The following is a 16,979-nucleotide window of genomic DNA, read 5'->3' as shown; positions in this document are numbered from 1 at the left end:
CATGGCCAAAAAGACAAAACAAACAAAAAACTGTTGTACAACCAAAACAGTTCCTATGATCCAGAAAAATGTCTAACAAGATCTCATTTACATGCGTTTGTGTATATGTAAATATATAGAGAGATATTTGCATGTGCTTATATGAACACGGAGAAAAATGTAGGGGGAGGTTCATTCCAGGTTCTTAACATGGGTTTCCTGGGGGTGGGGATGCTGCTAGGGTGGGGACCAACGAAGAGTCAAGAAAAAAAGGAAAAGAAAAAATGATTCCGAGATTACGTGTGAGATGACCAAATGTATACGCTCCTGCAACGTTTATAAAAGTATAGGTGCGTATTTGTTTAAATTAAATGTAAGAAATTTTCATTCTTAAACGGACCGAGCTGGGGAGGAGGCAGCTGGCATGGGCTGCGGAGCTCGCCGCGGTCCCCAGGGCAGGCGGCCTGGCGGAGGCTGCGCTCGGGCGGGCGGGGAGTCGCGGCGCCGGCGGGCGCGGGGCAGCTGCACCTCGTCAGGGGCGCGGAATCCCTCACCTGGGGGCGGGCAGACGCCGCCGCCGCGAGACCGCGCGGGGATTTTCCATGGGGGCGGAGGCTCCTGAAAGGCGCCTTGTCGGCGGGGCGGCGAGGCGCGGGGACCGCGGGCACGGCGAGGCCTGGGGGTGGGGGGACCCTGGTTGGTGCCCGCGGGCCGCAGGGCGCCCATTCTCCTGAAGCCCAGCGCGAGGCCGGAAGCGTGGAGGTGAGTGTGACCTGCAAGGGGGCTGGGAGCTCAGGCCCAGCTCGCCGCAATAGTTGTGCTTCATTTTATGTATTTAATTTTCTTTTAGCCGTGCCCCAGACGTGCGGAAGTACCCGGGCCAGAGATCGAACCTGCGCCACAGCAGTGACAACACCCTATCCTGAATCCTAGGCCACCAGAGAACCTCAGTGCTTCATTTTAGAGACCAGGAGGGGCTTGGACCCGCCAGGTGTCTCTCCTCCCCATCTCCGGGCCTCACACCTTGCCTGGCACATTACAAACACCTTTTGCATGGGGAATGACAGGGCCTTCAGCGGGCCCTGTTAGGGAAGCCACTGCCCCTGACTCCCGGCTGCACAGCTCTATGCTACCTCCAGGACGGGGCAGCATTCCAGTGCCATCAGCATCCCACGGGATGGGCTTGGTCATTTTGCTTCTCTCAGCAGGCATCCTGCTCCTCCCTGCCCCCACCCACCCCAGGGCTGCCCTGAGGACAAGTCTGACCAACACACAGTAGGTGTCTTTCACCAAAATTTACCGTGGCTGGGCAGAGAAAGAAGACATTTGATTAGATTTAGTGAAAATCTAATTAAGTTGTAGCTATTCTGTTGTCTTTACCAAGAGTGGAACTTAGAAATGTAGCCTGAGGAGTGCCCATTGTGGCACAGTGGTTAATGAATCCGACTAGGAACCGTGAGGTTGCGGGTTCGATTCCTGGCCTTGCTCAGTGGGTTAAGGATCCAGCATTGCCCTGAGTTGTGGTGTAGGTCGCAGACGTGGCTCAGATCCCACACTGCTGTGACTCTGGCATAGGCCGGGGCCTACAGCTCCGATTAGACCCCTAGCCTGGGAACCTCCATATGCCTCAGGAAGCAACCCTAGGAAAGGAAAAAAAAAAAAAAAAAAAAGAAAGAAAGAAATGTAGCCTGAGCTCTGAGCCTGGTAGCAGGAGGGCTGAGGTGTGACAAAACATGTAGCTTTAAAGAAAAGGAAACTAGAGCATAAAGTTTAAGGGTTGAGTCAAGGGGCCAAGAAGCCTCTCCTGTTTCCTTGCCCTGGGCTGTTTGCCAAGAGAAAGGAAAATGCTTCAGAAAGCCCAAGTCGGTGTTTTGTGGGTCCAAGGGAAAGATTTTCTACCTGAAACTAAAGCAAGAAGTAAGTAGGCTGCAAACCAAAATCTTCTAACTTCCTCTGTGACCAAAGAATTGCAAGAGAGAAGTGGGGGTGGGGGTGGGGAGGAATGGAAAGAACAACAGATGCAGCATCAAGGCCTGGGTTTAAGCCATGGTCTCAGCCGCTTAGATTAGCCGCTTGGCCTTGGGAAAGTTCCTTGACTTCTCTTAACCTCAGTTTCTTCATCTCTAGCCTAATAGTAATAATAATACTCCATTTCATTCATATGACAATCCACTAATGGATGGTTGAGTACCTATCTCAATTCCCTATATACAGCAGGTCCTCAGCTGAAGGCAGTGGGTCAAGAAGATATCTGCATGGCCAAGTTCATTGCAGAATTATTCATATCAGCCTAAGGTGGAAACAACCCAAATGTCCATCAGTAGAGGAATAGATAAACAAAATGTGATATATCCATACAATGGAATGTTATTCAGCCACGAAAAGGAGTGAAGTTCTGATCTGTGTTACAACACAGAGGAACCCTGAAAACATTATGCACAAATAGAAAGGAACCAGGCACCAAAGGACAAATATTGTATAATTCCACTTATATGAGGTACTTAGACTAGGCAAATTCCTAGAGAAAGAGTAGAACAGAAGTTACCAGGGGCTGAGGGGAGGGGAATTGGGGAGTTATTGCTTAATGGGTACAGATTTTATGTTTGGGATGATGAAAACATTTTGGAAATAGTGGTGATGGTTGCACAATAGTGTGACAGTAATTAATGCCAGTGAATTATGCACTTAAAAATAGTTAAAATGGGAGTTCCTGTCTTGGCGCAGCAGAAACGAATCCGACTAGGAACCATGAGGTTGCCGGTTTGATCCCTCGCCTCACTCAGTGGGTTAAGGATCCAGCATTGCTGTGAGCTGTGGTGTAGGTTGCAAATGAGGCTCAGATCTGGTGTTGCTGTGGTTCTGGCATAGGCTGGCAGCAACAGCTCCAATTAGACCCCTAACGTGGGAACCTCCATATGCCGCAGGTGCGGTCCTAAAAGACAAAAGACAAAAAGAAAGTTAAAATGGCAAATGTCATATATATTTTACCATGACAGTCTATTTTTAAAAAGGGGGTGGGGGAGTTCCCTTCGTGGCTCAGTGGTTAACAAACCTGACTAGGATCCATGAGGAGGTAGGTTCGATCCCTGGCCTTGCCCAGTGGGTTAAGGATCCCGCGTTGCCATGAGTGTGATGTAGGTTGCAGAAGCAGCTCTGATCCCGTGTTGCTGTGGCTATGGCTGTGGCCAGCACCTGTAGCTCCGATTCGACCCCTAGCCTGAGAACTTCCATATGCCAAGGGTATGGCTCTAAAAAGCAAAAAAAAAAAAAAAAAAAAAAAAGGGGGTGGTGGTGGTGGGATGGGGCGGGGTGGGGAGGAAACCTGATTGTGAAAAGCACTGTTGTGATAGCTGCCAGTTGGACACAGCCCGAATGCCCATCTACAGTAAAATGGGTAAAGTGTTGTCTGTTCAAGTAGCAGAATGCTTGGCAGTTTTGAGAATAAGCAGCCGATATAGGTGGATCTGGCAGATGTGATGTTGAGTGACAGAAGCCACACCCCAAAGAGAAGGTCCTGTGTGATTCCATTTATGCAAAGTTCAAGAACAGGCAAAATCAATCTAGGAGTCTAGAGGTCAGGTTAGGGTACCCTTGGGGAGTAAGTGTTGGAAGGGAACACAAGGGAGCTTCTGGGAGCGGGCAGTGTTCTTGTTAACTGATCTAGGCACTGTCACCTGGATGTGCTTCCTTCAGGAAAATTCTCCAAGCTGTTTTACACTTATCATGTATGTCCTTTTCTGTATATATGTTTACTTCAACAAGGCATTAAAAGTTCTTATTTGTGTCTTGAATGGGAACGGCGAACTAGAAAGTCGAGCTACAGAAGCCTAATTTATACACTTAATCTGTGCCAAGCCAGACTACAAAATCAATTTATAATTCTCTATGCTGCTTGCAATTTGTCCTGCTCCCACCACCCCCACCCCCAGGCTGCCATGAGCTGTAACTAATTAGTTTTGAAATCTAAATAGCCAACTTCCCATGGCTCACACTGCCAGGACCCTGGAGGGGAATGGAGTACACCCCAGCACTAAAAGAGGCCCTGATCCCCAAGCTCACAGCCTCTGGAGCAGAATCCACCATCACCTTGGGCTCACAGGAGGATAGTAGGCATTCATAAAATGCTTGTGGATGGACGGTGTCCTAAAAATTCTGCAAGCGTGTCCCCGAGATCCCACTGCCCCCAACATCAGAGAAGGGCTGTCTGTAGCCCCTTGGGGAGCTGCCTGCAAGGACTGAGGGCCTGGGGATCTAGAGAAGAGGTTTCCTCTTCCTCCGACATCAGGAGTCCGCCTCCCTACTGGACGCAGTAGGGAGAGCTGATGCAAAATGCTTGACTTGGCCTTGGCCGACCCCAGGTGACTCCTGACACCAAGCAGCCTGGCAACAGGGGCCTGGGGGAGGGGATAATTTATATTTTTGCTTGGTGACAAATGGCTAAATAATAGATCTGGCTGGGGTTTCGGTTTCTCCCCCAGCAGCTTGACCGATGTGTTGGCCTGTTGACTCAATCGGCGTTATTTTGGCCCTGTGGGGACCCAGAACTCGGTTTGTGCTCGGGGAGGCCTTCCCCTCTCTCTTGGGTGTTTGGGCTTCCCCCAGTGTCGTGTTTGTTTGCCTTCCTGTCTGGGGCCCTGAGGGTTGAAGAAGGCGGAGGCGTGGGCCTTTGCCAGACTCCAAGTTTTTACGTGGCCTGGGGCACAGACTCCTGTTTGCATGGCTGGTGAAGCAGCAGCATCGTCCTCTTTGGCCCGGCAAATGTGGTCCTTCCTCTCCCTCCAGCCCTATCTGCCTTTCTCCCTGCAGCCACTCTTAGTATTAATGACAGTGGTAGAGCAATGTAATTCCTTACGTGCAAATAGTGCTTTATGGTTTGTGAAGCCCTTTCAGGGCATCATGTCATTTGACCCTCCCACAGCCCTCTGTTTGGGGCTGAGGCTCAGGGAGGTTTGGGGACTTACCCAAGGTTATGGACTCATGAAAGTCAGAGCAGGTCTTTGGATTTTTGGTCCTGTCTTCTGTCCTCTGACCCAAGATGCCCTCTTGCCTTTGGAGACTGGGGAAGAGGCTGCCACCCTACATCTATTCCCCTTTCTTCCTTAGCAATAGAACCTCAGTTTTACTCAAGGTAGCATTGTTCCCAGGCAAAAGAAAGATTCCTAGCCTAACTTGCAGCTGTGGTTTGTAACCAGGCGCTTCAGGAAAACTTAAAGAGGGGGCATGGACCCTTTTTACCTTATCTCACTATCTGGAATTCAGAGATAATGGCTGGAACTCAGCAGCCATTCTGGACAATGAGGTAACCTTGAGGATAAAAGCCATGTACTAAGATAGTAAGTCAGAAATACAGAAGGGTCCTGAGTCTCAGATGACCAGAGAACTACTATGCCAGCCAAGACTTCCTAAACCAAGACCTCTTTTACACGAGAGAGAAATAAACTTCTATTTTGTTTAAGTCATTGCTATATGGTTCTCTGTTTGCAGCCAAGTTGAATTGCTCCTGATTCAGGAGCCTCATTTCCAGTAAGACACCACCTCTCCTGCACCCCTTCCTGCTGACTGAGCATGTGGAAGGCTCTCTTCTAGTGGTTCTCAGCTCTCCTTGTTGTATATTCTGGGCCTGGGTCATGAGAACTAGCCCCTGTACATTTCTGGGTCCCTTGAACCTGAGGAGAGTTCTAGAGAATGACCACATATATTTCCTTCTGTTAGTTCTCATAGCCCAGTGACACTACTGATGGGGGGAGAACACATGAAAACTCCAAGCCCTCAGCCATTTGCATAGGCTGGATTCTTCTGAGGGTTAGTTTACAAACACTTCCAACTACTCTTCATCCTCCGTATTGCAGAGGGTGGGCCAGAGGGTTTATCATTTGGGCCCTGCTCCTCATCTGCCCCACCCCCAAAGCAGAGAAAGTAGAGTCCCGGTGTTCATGATCCCTGCCTCCTGAATCCCTACCAGTAAAACGTTTGAAGCACATGCACCCCTGACAGTTGCATGTCTTTTGGCTAAAGAATTACAGACCTCCTCCTGTTGGTCTGGCCATGTGGAACTGTGAGGAACTGATGTACCTTGACTGATCGGGGGCTGGGCTCAGCCTTGTGCATCAGGTCACAGATGTCTTTAAGGGCTGGGCTCTCTCTAGCTTTCAGAAGTGCCTCTATCGGTTATTGTGTTGGCTTTTGTTCTCAAGTCCATCCCTTCAAGGGTATGTGTTAAAATCGTATCTGCCTTCTCAGTAAGAAAATGGGCAGGGGCAGTGCCAGCCTGCCATGCTCTGGCACTGTCGCTTTCTGAGAAGCAAAATGTCTTTTCCAGAAACCTCTGGTGAACGTGTCTTTCTGCCTTATTAGCCAGCCCTGGGTCACATGGCTTCACTGGTCACAGGAGTCTGGGAAGTTATCAGGTAACAAGGGGAAACAGAGGTGAGAATGGAATGGCTGTTGGGTGGCACCTCATAGGGTCTGCAATGCACGTTTACCACTGGGCCAGTGTGTTGGTTACATGATAAAAGCTGCATTAAAAATAGGATTTTTTTTTTTTTTTTTTTGGTGCACCCGCACATGGAAGTTCCCAGGCTAGGGATTGAATCCGAGCCACAGCTGCAACCTGTGCCATAGCTGTGACAACACTGGATCCTTTAACCCACTGTGCTGGGCCGGGGACCAAACCCTTGGCTCCACAGTGACCTGAGCTGCTACAGTCAGGTTCTTAACCCACTGTGAGAAATCCCTCAGTACCTTTTAAGAAACAGTAAATATTGGAGTTCCCATCATGGCGCAGTGGTTAACGAATCCGACTAGGAACCATGAGGTTGCGGGTTCAGTCCCTGCCCTTGCTCAGTGGGTTAATGATCCGGCGTTGCCGTGAGCTGTGGTGTAGGTTGCAGACGCGGCTCGGATCCTGCGTTGCTGTAGCTCTGGCGTAGGCCGGTGGCTACAGCTCCGATTCGACCCCTAGCCTGGGAACCTCCATATGCTGCAGGTGTGGCCCTAGAAAAAGGCAAAAAGACAAAAAAGAAAAAAAAAAAAGAAACAGTAAATATTAGATAAGACATTTCCCTTCAATAACAGCTCCCCACGTCTGAGCAAGAGATGGGGTGGGGAGAGTTAAAGTATTGAAAGTATGGAAAGCAATGGCAGTTCCCCAAAGAACATTTTAATAATGCCCATTATTCAAGTGTCCAGGTGTTTTTCATTTCTGTAGCAACCAAAGCCACATGCTGAGGATTCCTGCTGGGGCTAGAGCACAGGACCGGAGGCCGACCAACATTTGCCTGCTGTGGTCTCCGCCTACTGTAAGCCCCTGATCCTGCGATTCTGCTCTCTTGGCCTTAGTTTCCTCAGCTGGAACCTGGAAGGTTGGGCTAGAAGGTGTTAAGCCTGTCCCTTCCTCTTCTGTTTAGGGCATCCCTGTTGTCAGAGTCACGTGATGCCTCTTTGCCTAGTCTCACCGTCCCGCTCCCCTCCCCAAGCCCCTTGGACTATGGCCCGCCTTCCCTTTCTCCGACCTGCTTACTCACCGGTTCCCCTGCCCTCTGGTAACTCTGCCCTTTGGAAAGTGCTCCCATCCCAGCATCCTATGGGAGGCAGCATGAAGGTCTGGTCTCTGCTGGAGATTCGGCCTGGGATTTCAGATGCTCCCCCACTCCCCAAACAGATTCAGAGCCCTTTCAGTATGCAAGGACATGTCCTAGGGCTTCATATGTTTTATCGCACATAACACTAGGAGCTTGCTACTCTTATTATCATCATTACCATCACCATTACCACTTTTAAAATGAAGAGAATGGGGCACAGAGAGGTTAAGTACCTTGCCCAAGGTCACACAGCTGATAGGGGGCACAGCTGCATGTTTGCCCAGGCATTCTGGCTCTAGAGCCTTGCTCTTAACCACTATGGTAGACGGTATTAATTTCTCTGTCTCTGTGACTTTGGGTGCGTTCTTTTGTTATTTCTGTAAATGCAGAACCATTGGAGAGCACATTGCAGACATCATGCCACTTCACCTTAAATACTTCAGCGTCTCTACCAGGTGTTTCTCTATAACCTCAGCACCCAGGATATTTGACACTGACACAAACTATCATCTAATACCATGTTTATTTTCAAATATCCCTCTCTCAAAAATATCCTTCGTAGCTTTTTTTTCAATATAGAGTCCAATCAATGACCACACATTTAGTTATAATATTTTAAAAACTTTTGGGAGTTCCTGCCGTGGCTCAGCGGAAACAAATCTGACTAGGATCCAAAGAGGATGCATGTTCAATCCCTGGCCTCACTCAGTGGGTTAAAGATCCGGCATTGCCATGAGCTGTGGTGTAGGTTGTGCCACTGTGGCTGTGGTGTAGGCTGGTGACTACAGCTCCAATTTGACCCCTAGCCTGGGAACTTCCATATGCCTTGGGTGCGGCCCTAAAAAGTAAAAAAAAAAAAGAGGGTTTTTAGTACATTCATAAAGTTGTGCAACTATTACTACTTTCTAATTCTAGAAAATTTTCATCGTCCCCAAAGAGACCCTGTACCCATTAGAAGTCACTCCCCACTTGCCTGTAGCAACCACTAATCTGTTTTCCATTGCTGTGGGTTTATATATTCTAGATGTTTCATATAAATGGAATCATATAGTCTGTGGCCTTTTGTGTCTTGCTTCTTTCACTTAGCATCAAAGTTTCAAGATTCACCCATGTCAAAGCATGGATTCATTCATTTTTAAAGGCTGAATAATATTCCATTGCACAGACATACCACATTTTGTTTATCCATTCATCTGTTGATGGACCCTTGGGTTGCTTCCACTTGTTGTCTACTATGAACAGTGTTGGGGTCCAGGCTGCTATTTTGCAGAATGTCCCTCCGTTCAGATTGTCTGATTGTTTTCCTCGTAGTTTCAGGTTCACTGCATCTATTTTCATAGCCTAAGAAATGGCTTTCTCTTTCTGCTGAGCCCAGCGATGGCCAGCGTCTCTGCCCAGCTACGTCGCCGGCAGGTGGAACAGCCTATTGGAGGCAGAGCTCCCTGCCTCCCCAACAAAGCAGTGCTGTGCTTATTGCCACTGCCCACAGTCCCTGCTGCTGCCTTCCCTGCCCTGTGGGCACAGAACCTCAGAGCTATTTCAAGCCCTTTCGTGGTAGACCTGGCCTGGGAAAGTCTGAGGTCCTGGCTGCTGGACACAAGTGCCTTCCTTAGAGGCATGAAGGTCATTCCCTGGGCTTGGCTTCTTTGGTCTGGTGGCCCAGCCCCTTGCTTCTGGTTCCCACCGACCCCCAGCAGTCACCCCCCGGCAACTGGCATGAGGGAACAGAATACACCTCACTGGGATGGGCTTCCTGTTGACAAACGCCGGCTTGTGGCATCGGGTGTGGTTAAGGCTCAAAAGAGCATCTCTCTAAAAATGGGCCCTTTCTGCTCAATGGATTTGGAGCACGTGTGTCTTTGAGTCATTGCTGTTTCCTTCATCCTGGCAAAAATGACCTTTCTTTCCCTGCTGGTTTCCTCTGCGCAGCCCCCGGAGTCCCACAGCTATGAGAACCTGGCGTTCTTCCTTCCTGGACCTCTTCCCCCCGTAACAGCTCAACCTCCCTGGCAAAATCCACAGAGATGCTGGGCCGCTGCTCCATAGCTGTTTGTTTTCTTGTTTAGAGCAGAATGAGGCAGGGCTTTTGAGTCACTTTCTGACTCGCTGTGTGGCTTTGAACAAGCCACTGGACCACTCTGTGCTCCTGTTTTCCCAGTGGGAAATGAGAGAACGGATGATGTCATTCTTTGCAGCATTTCTCCACAGACTGGGGTTTGTTTAGGGGTGAGACAATGGAGCAAGTGACAGAGATGGGGTGAACCTCCTTCCTTGGAGGTGCAGACATTGAACAATAGGTCAGATCCCCATTTGGCCATCCTGGCAGATAAAGAGGTGGCTGTGGAAAGAGCATGAGCTTGAGGGCCAGACTCTCTCACGGCCAAGATGTATCTCTCTGTTTTTTACTAGCTGTGTGGCCTCAGGCAAGTTAATCTCTCAGACCCTCCCTATAATATAGCTCCTATAATATAAAGGTAGCTTTTCCAGGGGTTGATGAAGAGATTAAAGGGGGGTGATTCTGTAAAGTGCTAAGGACAGTTTCTAGAAGGTTGTAGAAGTCCAATAAACCATTGATTTTGAGAAAGTACAGTCACCTAAGATAGCAGTGGGCTAGTTTCTTGGGCTCTATCCAAATCCTTTCTCCTCTCTTTGGGCCAGTTTCTCATGCTGAGGTTTAAGCCAGGTAATTTAGTGTCTTTGGATGGATGCTGTACTGTGGGGTTGGCCCTGGAGATGAAGGTCCCTTATCTCTCACCCTCCTTTTTGCTCAGCCCAGTTTTCACCTCCTTGGAAAACAACCCATCAGAAACGGGTTGCAAAAGGTCCCAAGTTATCTCAAGGAACACTTCTGGAGGGGGAATTGCTGCAGGGCGGGCTGTGAACCCCACCTGTGGGGCCGAGACTCCCTGGGAGGTTTGTGGGTTCCAGCCTCCCTGGTGGCCTGGCTCGGGTGGGCCACCCAGGGGGTGAGATTTCAGGACTGCCCAGCCACAGCTCCTCCCCATCTTGTGGGCTAATTCTTGATAGTCCTCGAAGCCCATTGATTTAAAGCTTTGATCCCTGCTGGAGAGAGATCCACCTGGGAAAAGATAGCACTTAATCCTTCTCAATCATGTAGCCCTCAGTGTGTGTGACTAGAGCAGAAATTGCTGGTTGTCTGCCTGTATCTCGTTGCTCAGTCAGAGCAGTTTTTCAGCCTCTATTAAACGCTTGGGGCTGGAGTTCCCACTGTGGCACAATGGGATCCGTGGTGTTTTGGGAGCGCTGGAATACAGGTTCAATCCCTGGCCTGGCACAGTGGGTTAAGGATCTGGCATTGCTGCAGCTGTGGCTCTGGTTGCAAGTGTGTCTTGGATCTGACACCTGGCCCAGAAACTCCATATGCCGTGGGGTGGCCAAAAAAAAAAAAACAAAAAAACCAAAAACCGAAAAAACAAGCAACACTTGGGGCTGGATGATTCTTTCTTGCGGGGGGGCTGTTCTGTTCCTTGTAAGATGTTTAGCAGCATCCCTGGCCTCCAGACCAGGGATGTCAAGTGTTGCCAAGTGTTCCTGGGGGTGGGGGCAAAATTTCCCCCATTGAGAGCTCCTGAGTTAGAGACTACATTTCCCAGCCTCCCTTGCAGCTAGGTGTGGCCACGTAATGAACTGCTAGCCAATGGCACGTGACTTAGACGGCAGAAGCGTTCCATGACAGCTGCCAGTTTTCCTTAAGGGAGACAGTGGGCCCTCTGCGTTCTTTCTCCCCTTCCTGCTGGCTGGAATGGGAACATAGCATCCGGAGCTGTGAGATGGAAGCTGTTGGTCCAGGTGGCAGAGCAGCTACACAGAGGGAGCCTGGGTGTCCAGCCTGAGAGCTGCCATGTCCACCCTGCAGCTTATGCTTAAGCTACTGTGTGAGAGAGAAGCTACCTTCTGTCTCGTCAGAGCTGCTGTCATTTTGGCCTTTGTCACGGCAGCTGAACTGTATCCTAATGAATATAATGCAACAAACCATCACCTCCTTTCCTGACTGCAGGGTGTGCAGGGGAAGTGAGGAGAACGTGAGGGCGTGAATAAGGAATGGATGACTAAACTGCCTCTGTGGAACCCCTTCCAAGTTCTAGGCACTGTGCCAGGGGTTTTCATGAACACTGCTTTATACTTAGGTAGTTCTCTGGCTAACTCTGCAGGAAAGGCACTAATATCCCTGTGTTTCTAGAAGAGGAGGCCGAGGCTCAGAGAAGTTGAGTGACTTGTCCAGATCACACAGTCAGCCTGGTGTCCAGGATTCAGCTCTGGGCATGAACTACTGCCCCCGCACCCACACCATGCTGCTCCTTTGATTGAGAAACTGTGCAAACTCAAGGCTCCGGTAAGGATACCACTGTCTTCAGGTTAACCTGTCACACAGAACCCTGCTCCTGTCTCCACCCCAACCCTGTATCTACTCCCCACACACTCCATGTTCGGCTTTGCTCGTCTCCAAGTGATCTCCAGACTTGCCTGCTCTTTCCTGCCTCTGTACCTTTGCTCAGGCAGCCCCTGTGGGCTGGGATGCCTTTAAGATCCTTCCAAATCCCCACCTCCTAAGTCTGCTGGCTCAGAGCCCTTCAGCAGGACTCCACTCAGACATTGCCTCCTCCAGGAAGCCTTCCCTGGCTATACCCTTCTTAGTCAGATGGGTCCCTCTCCTGTGTGCTCCCCCTAACCTGTTCCACCTCTGTTGGCACCTCCTGGTTGTTCAAGGTGTAGTGTCTACGCAAAGGGCTCCTCGGGGCAGGACTCCCCTTTGTCTCTGCACAGAGCAGATGCTGAAACGTGGTGCTTATTCAGGGATGGGGGCGCAAGAGAGGAAGCTGCAGCAGGAGAGACACCATGCCTTTGTGTGTCCACAGTGGAAATTAGCTGCCAGTTACTGTGAGGAGTCTCACAGGGGAAATGAACTGGATTTGCTCCTCAAACAGCTGAGACCCTGAGGGGAAGCTGAGAAGTTAAATAGGAAAACTACAAAACGACGAACCTGGGACACTGCGATTGTGGGTTGTCTACGGGGGGTTCTGCCAAGGCCCCCTGCAGACTCTGAGCTCTCTCTACCCCCTGGCTCATAGAAACACCAGCTCATTCTAACAGGATCTGAGCTGGACATGAGGAGGAAAGACTGGCTTCCTGAGAGCTGTGCTGAGATTCCAAGGCTGCAAAGATACTGGATCTCCCTGCCTCCCTGCCCGCCTCACCCGGGTGGCAGGAACCACCCTTATGTTCTGTTCTGGGGGACCAGTAGCATTTGGGGCCGGGGGAGCCCTTCTCCAGGCTTCGGCTCCTGAGAACCTCCCCAGAGACCAGAGCGGGGTGGGGGTGGGGGGCATGTAGGGCAGGATCCCCTCCTCAGATGCTGTGAGAGCTCGGGGACACCCAGACCCCTCAGAACATGTAGTCAGGACCCCCCTTGTGGGGGCCACTCATCAGCCCAGAGTTCCCAAGGGGTGCCCCACAGCCTCCAGTCAATGTGTTTGGAAGTCTGGGCAAGAAACCCAGCTGCAAGTCCACCTTTTGCCAGAATAGCTTTCCTCCCTGACCCCCAACCTCCCTGGTGAGGGAAGAGGGGGGAGCTGGCCTCATAGGCTGAATCACCCCTGAGGGTGGGTGGGAATGACAGGTGTCCTGGTGATGGTGGGGGTGATGGCGCTGATGACAACAGCCAGCTCTACTGAGTACCTGCGGGCGCTGTTTTAATCACTTGTCTGATCCTCACAACCACCTCATGAGATCGGGGGTCTCGGGGTGTTGTCCTATTCATTATCCAAGTGATCTGCAAGCCATTTCCCAGGGCAGTTTGCTCCTGGGGGACACCCGCCCTGTGTGGCCTCAGGCGGGTCACTTCACCCGTTAGCAAGACACCAGCCCCAACAAGACCAGCGCTGTGAGACCGACAGTGGGATGTGCTTTGAAGAGGTTGCGGGTGTTAACCAGGCTTAGCTGTTTCTCCTCTTATCCTCAGCCGGCCGCCTGCGTGCCCCAGACATGGGGCCTGGCTCCTGCATGTCTCTCTGGTCCTCTAGGCTTCTCTCTTTTTCCTCACTGACCACCCACTGTTTTGCACGGCCTGGCCAATGTGGATAAGGGTCCCAGTGCTGGTTCTGCTCTCCTCAGCTGTGTGGCCTCAGGCAAGTCCCTTCTCCTTGCTGAGCCTCAGTTTCTTCATCTGTCCAACAAGGAAGGCAGACTGAACTACTCGCTGACCTCCTCACATCCTGTGATCAAAGGCCAGTGGGAGGGCGGGAGGCCCCAGGCAGGGAAGCTCAGGCCCAGCTCAGCTTCGCAATTTAATGGCTTTGCCTAAAGGAGGCCCCGGTTGTGGAGGCTGCTTTATCAAAATGTGTTCCAGCTCACTTCGATTACACTTCACTCCACTGAACTTCAAAAGGGGCATAAGGGCACCTCTGCAGACAAAGCCGGTGGGACGTCAACAGGGCCAGTCAGGCTGGAAGAGGTCACGTCATTGGGCAGTGGGGCAGGATTTTATGGACCCTTGATGGCAGAAAGAAAAAGGAGGCAGGCTGGGGGCTCACGTGGTTGTGCCTTCGTGGTTTTCACATGGTTCTCGTCTTCCTCTGGTCTCTAAATGTCAGGTCCCAAAAGAGAGTCCTGAGGGGCCAGAAGGACAGGCAGCCTCTAATAGAATGAAATGTAATCTGAGAAGGTGCAAGCCCCAGGCTTGGAGGGAGGAAACAAAGCACATTTGTGAGAGTGACAGCTTCTGGGTGAAACGTGTTAGCAGCTTTGAGTGTGAAAAAGAGACCTGGGTATTAGTCGTGATAAAAGTTAGGTGTGTGATGTGACTTCCAGGGAAACTAAAGCCTTGGTGCTGCATTTGGAGAAGTACAGTGTGAGGTCGAAGAAAAGCAAGAATGTTGTTACCATTTCTAAGTGCTTCCTGCGCTAGGAAGCTATGTGGATTATCTATATGGATTATCTCATTCGATCCTCACATACCATCATGCGCTCCCTATATTTCCAGTGAGCAAACTGAAGTTCAGAGAGGTTAAGTGATTTGCCCAAGGTCACACAGCAGATAAAAGGCAGATGTGGCCTTCAGCCTTGGGTCTCTGCACCTACTTTGCTACCAAAACAACATCACATGAGGAACAATCCAAAGAGCAGTGGCTGTTGAGTCTTCAATTAGTTTAAGGATGTGTGGGAGGAGGGTTGAGACTTGCCCTGCATTGGGTCCTTGGGAGGAACTAAGACTGAAGTTCACCGTGAAGTGTGAGCAGAGACCATCTGCCACTCAGTGCAAGGAAGACATTTCTAGAAGCCAGCTCTCTGAAGACAGCAGGCAACCCCAGGGGTAGTCATGTCTTTGACATTGTGGGTGTTTATGCACAGGGCAGGCAGCAAGCAAGGGGATTTAGCAGGCCATTGAGTGGCAGCCCCTACTCCTAACCCTGAGATTTGGGCAGAGTTGAGGGCTGAGGGACTGGGTCAAGCAGGCACATTTTTTTTTCTTTTTAAGGTTGAATCTTTGGTGTATGGAAGTTCCCAGGCTAAGGGTCAAATCGGAGCTACAGTTGCCGGCCTACACCACGGACACAGCAACGTGGGATCTGAGCTGTGTCTGCAGCCTATGCCACAGCTTGCAGCAACACCAGATCCTTAACCCACTGAGTGAGGCCAGGGATTGAACCCACATCCTCATGGGTCCTAGTCGGGTTCTTAACATGCTGAGCCACAACAGGAACTCCATACAGACATATCCTGGTCTCTGGTGTCACCCTTACTGGAGGTACCTGGAGGCCCTTGGCTGAGAATGAACCTGAGTTGGAGGAACACTGGTCCTTTGACCTCACCTTTTGGCTCTGTGCCCTTGGGCAAGTCACTTGACTTCTCTGGACCTTGATTTCTTCACTAGGAAAAACAAGCTTGGTTTGGATCGGCTCTGTGGTCCCAATCAGGTGTTACAGTGGACTCGGTAGGACACACCCTGCCTGTGTCTCTGATGTCAGGGTGGGAGGGCAGCAGGCTGTGGCGGCCCCAGGGCAGCCTTCTGAGGAGGGGGTCCTCTCTGGGGCGTGGGCTGAAGTGGTCCTGGCTTGAGGGTCAGGACTTGGGAGTGAGGCTGGAGGCTCCAACCTAAAGCTGGGTCCTGCGTTTTTATTGCAGAGGAGGCAGGAGAAACGCACTTGGCAGACAAAACAAACACACCAAGGTGGGTTGTGGGTGAAGATGTGTTTTGTCTGCTGAGCTCGTCCCATCATCAGACAGGCTGGGGGAGGCCCCTGGGTGAGAGAGAGGAGGGGCGCCCTTTGGGGAGCTGTCTGTGCTTTGCAGGAAACGCCCCGTCGGCCTTTGTTATTGTGGATGGGGTGGAACTCCCCCAGGGTCTGCTTTTTGAATGGAGAAAAACCTGGGTTCAAATCCCAGTGCTGCCGCTCGCTAGCCAGATGATTTGGGGGCAGTTCACTTAACCCGGGATGTCTGCATAGGATTTATTATTCAAACGGGGGCAATTCTGAGAATGGAGGGGAAAGCTAGGATTAATTATGCTGGTTCAACAGCGTAAACCAAGACAATCCGGAGAAAAAAAGGGACAGAGGTCACCCTGCCTAGCTTCTCCAAGCCCGTTTCCACACAGAGAGAAAGGACGCTGTGATAGAACGTGGCGTGGCCGTGCCGAAGCTGCAGTGAATGGACACAGCATTGAGGGCAGGCTCAGGAAGAGAAGGCGCCACTCTGCCCTTTCCTTCCCACCTTCCCCATGTCCAAAAAGGGCTCTGAAACGGGGCTAACTGGGGTCCCAGAGAAGCCGTGCCAGGGCCTCCTTCGAATCTGTGTGTACTTTCCTGGAGGGCCTGTGCCCAAAGCCAGCTAGGACCTGGGCCTCCCTTTGGGATCTGTTTGCCTTTTCATAAACACAGACACAGGGTTTTTCTTGGCTAGGCCCCTCTGCTCACAGCTCAGGGATTGTACCTTGAAGCATTCGCTCCCAAGTGACTCGAATCAGGGTCTACCAGGAAGTTTGTTTTCCAAGGCTTTAGTCAACATGTGGGTGTGGAAACACCAACCAACTTCTCTGTAGAGTCAACTCCTTTTTAAATAGGGACTTTCACATTAGTCAGACTTTTCAAAACAACATAATGTTTAAACAAAATTCCATTTCCACCTTTCCATCACCAGGAGCAGTTGCTGAAGCTATTTCTGTTCCAACCAGAGGCTTCCCCAACCCACGTCTTAGCTGGTTCCCTTACGATGTCAGAGCCTGGGCTATGATGTCACTTGCTGGGGCATGGGTCATTCTCTTTTCTTTTTTTAAAATTTTATCATTATCTTTTAATAGTTATTTCCCCAATACAATTTTTTTTCTCCTGTATAGCATGGTGACCCAGTTACACATACGTGTACACATTCTGTTTTCGCACATTATCATACTCCATCATAAGT

At 50.5% G+C, this 16,979-nt stretch overlaps 1 protein-coding gene across 1 annotated transcript in view; it reads left to right on the top strand.

The window, feature by feature from the left end:
• Window positions 1-592: 592 nt before the first annotated feature.
• TCP11 (t-complex 11) overlaps window positions 593-16,979 on the top strand; it is a 68,611-nt gene continuing 52,224 nt past the window's right edge. Inside the window, exon 1 of the mRNA XM_084967932.1 lies at window positions 593-741. The gene's annotated coding sequence lies outside the window, so the exon portion shown is untranslated. The remainder of the gene's footprint in view (window positions 742-16,979) is intronic.

This window comes from Sus scrofa, chromosome 7, assembly GCF_054392235.1.
Source record: "Sus scrofa isolate SSC_HxYL_T2T_F1_AM1 chromosome 7, Sscrofa_HxYL_maternal_Yorkshire_Landrace_v2.0, whole genome shotgun sequence".
In the NCBI taxonomy this organism is placed as follows: domain Eukaryota; kingdom Metazoa; phylum Chordata; class Mammalia; order Artiodactyla; family Suidae; genus Sus; species Sus scrofa.
Note: the sequence above shows the minus strand (reverse complement) of the source record. Positions and strands in the feature narration are given on the sequence as shown.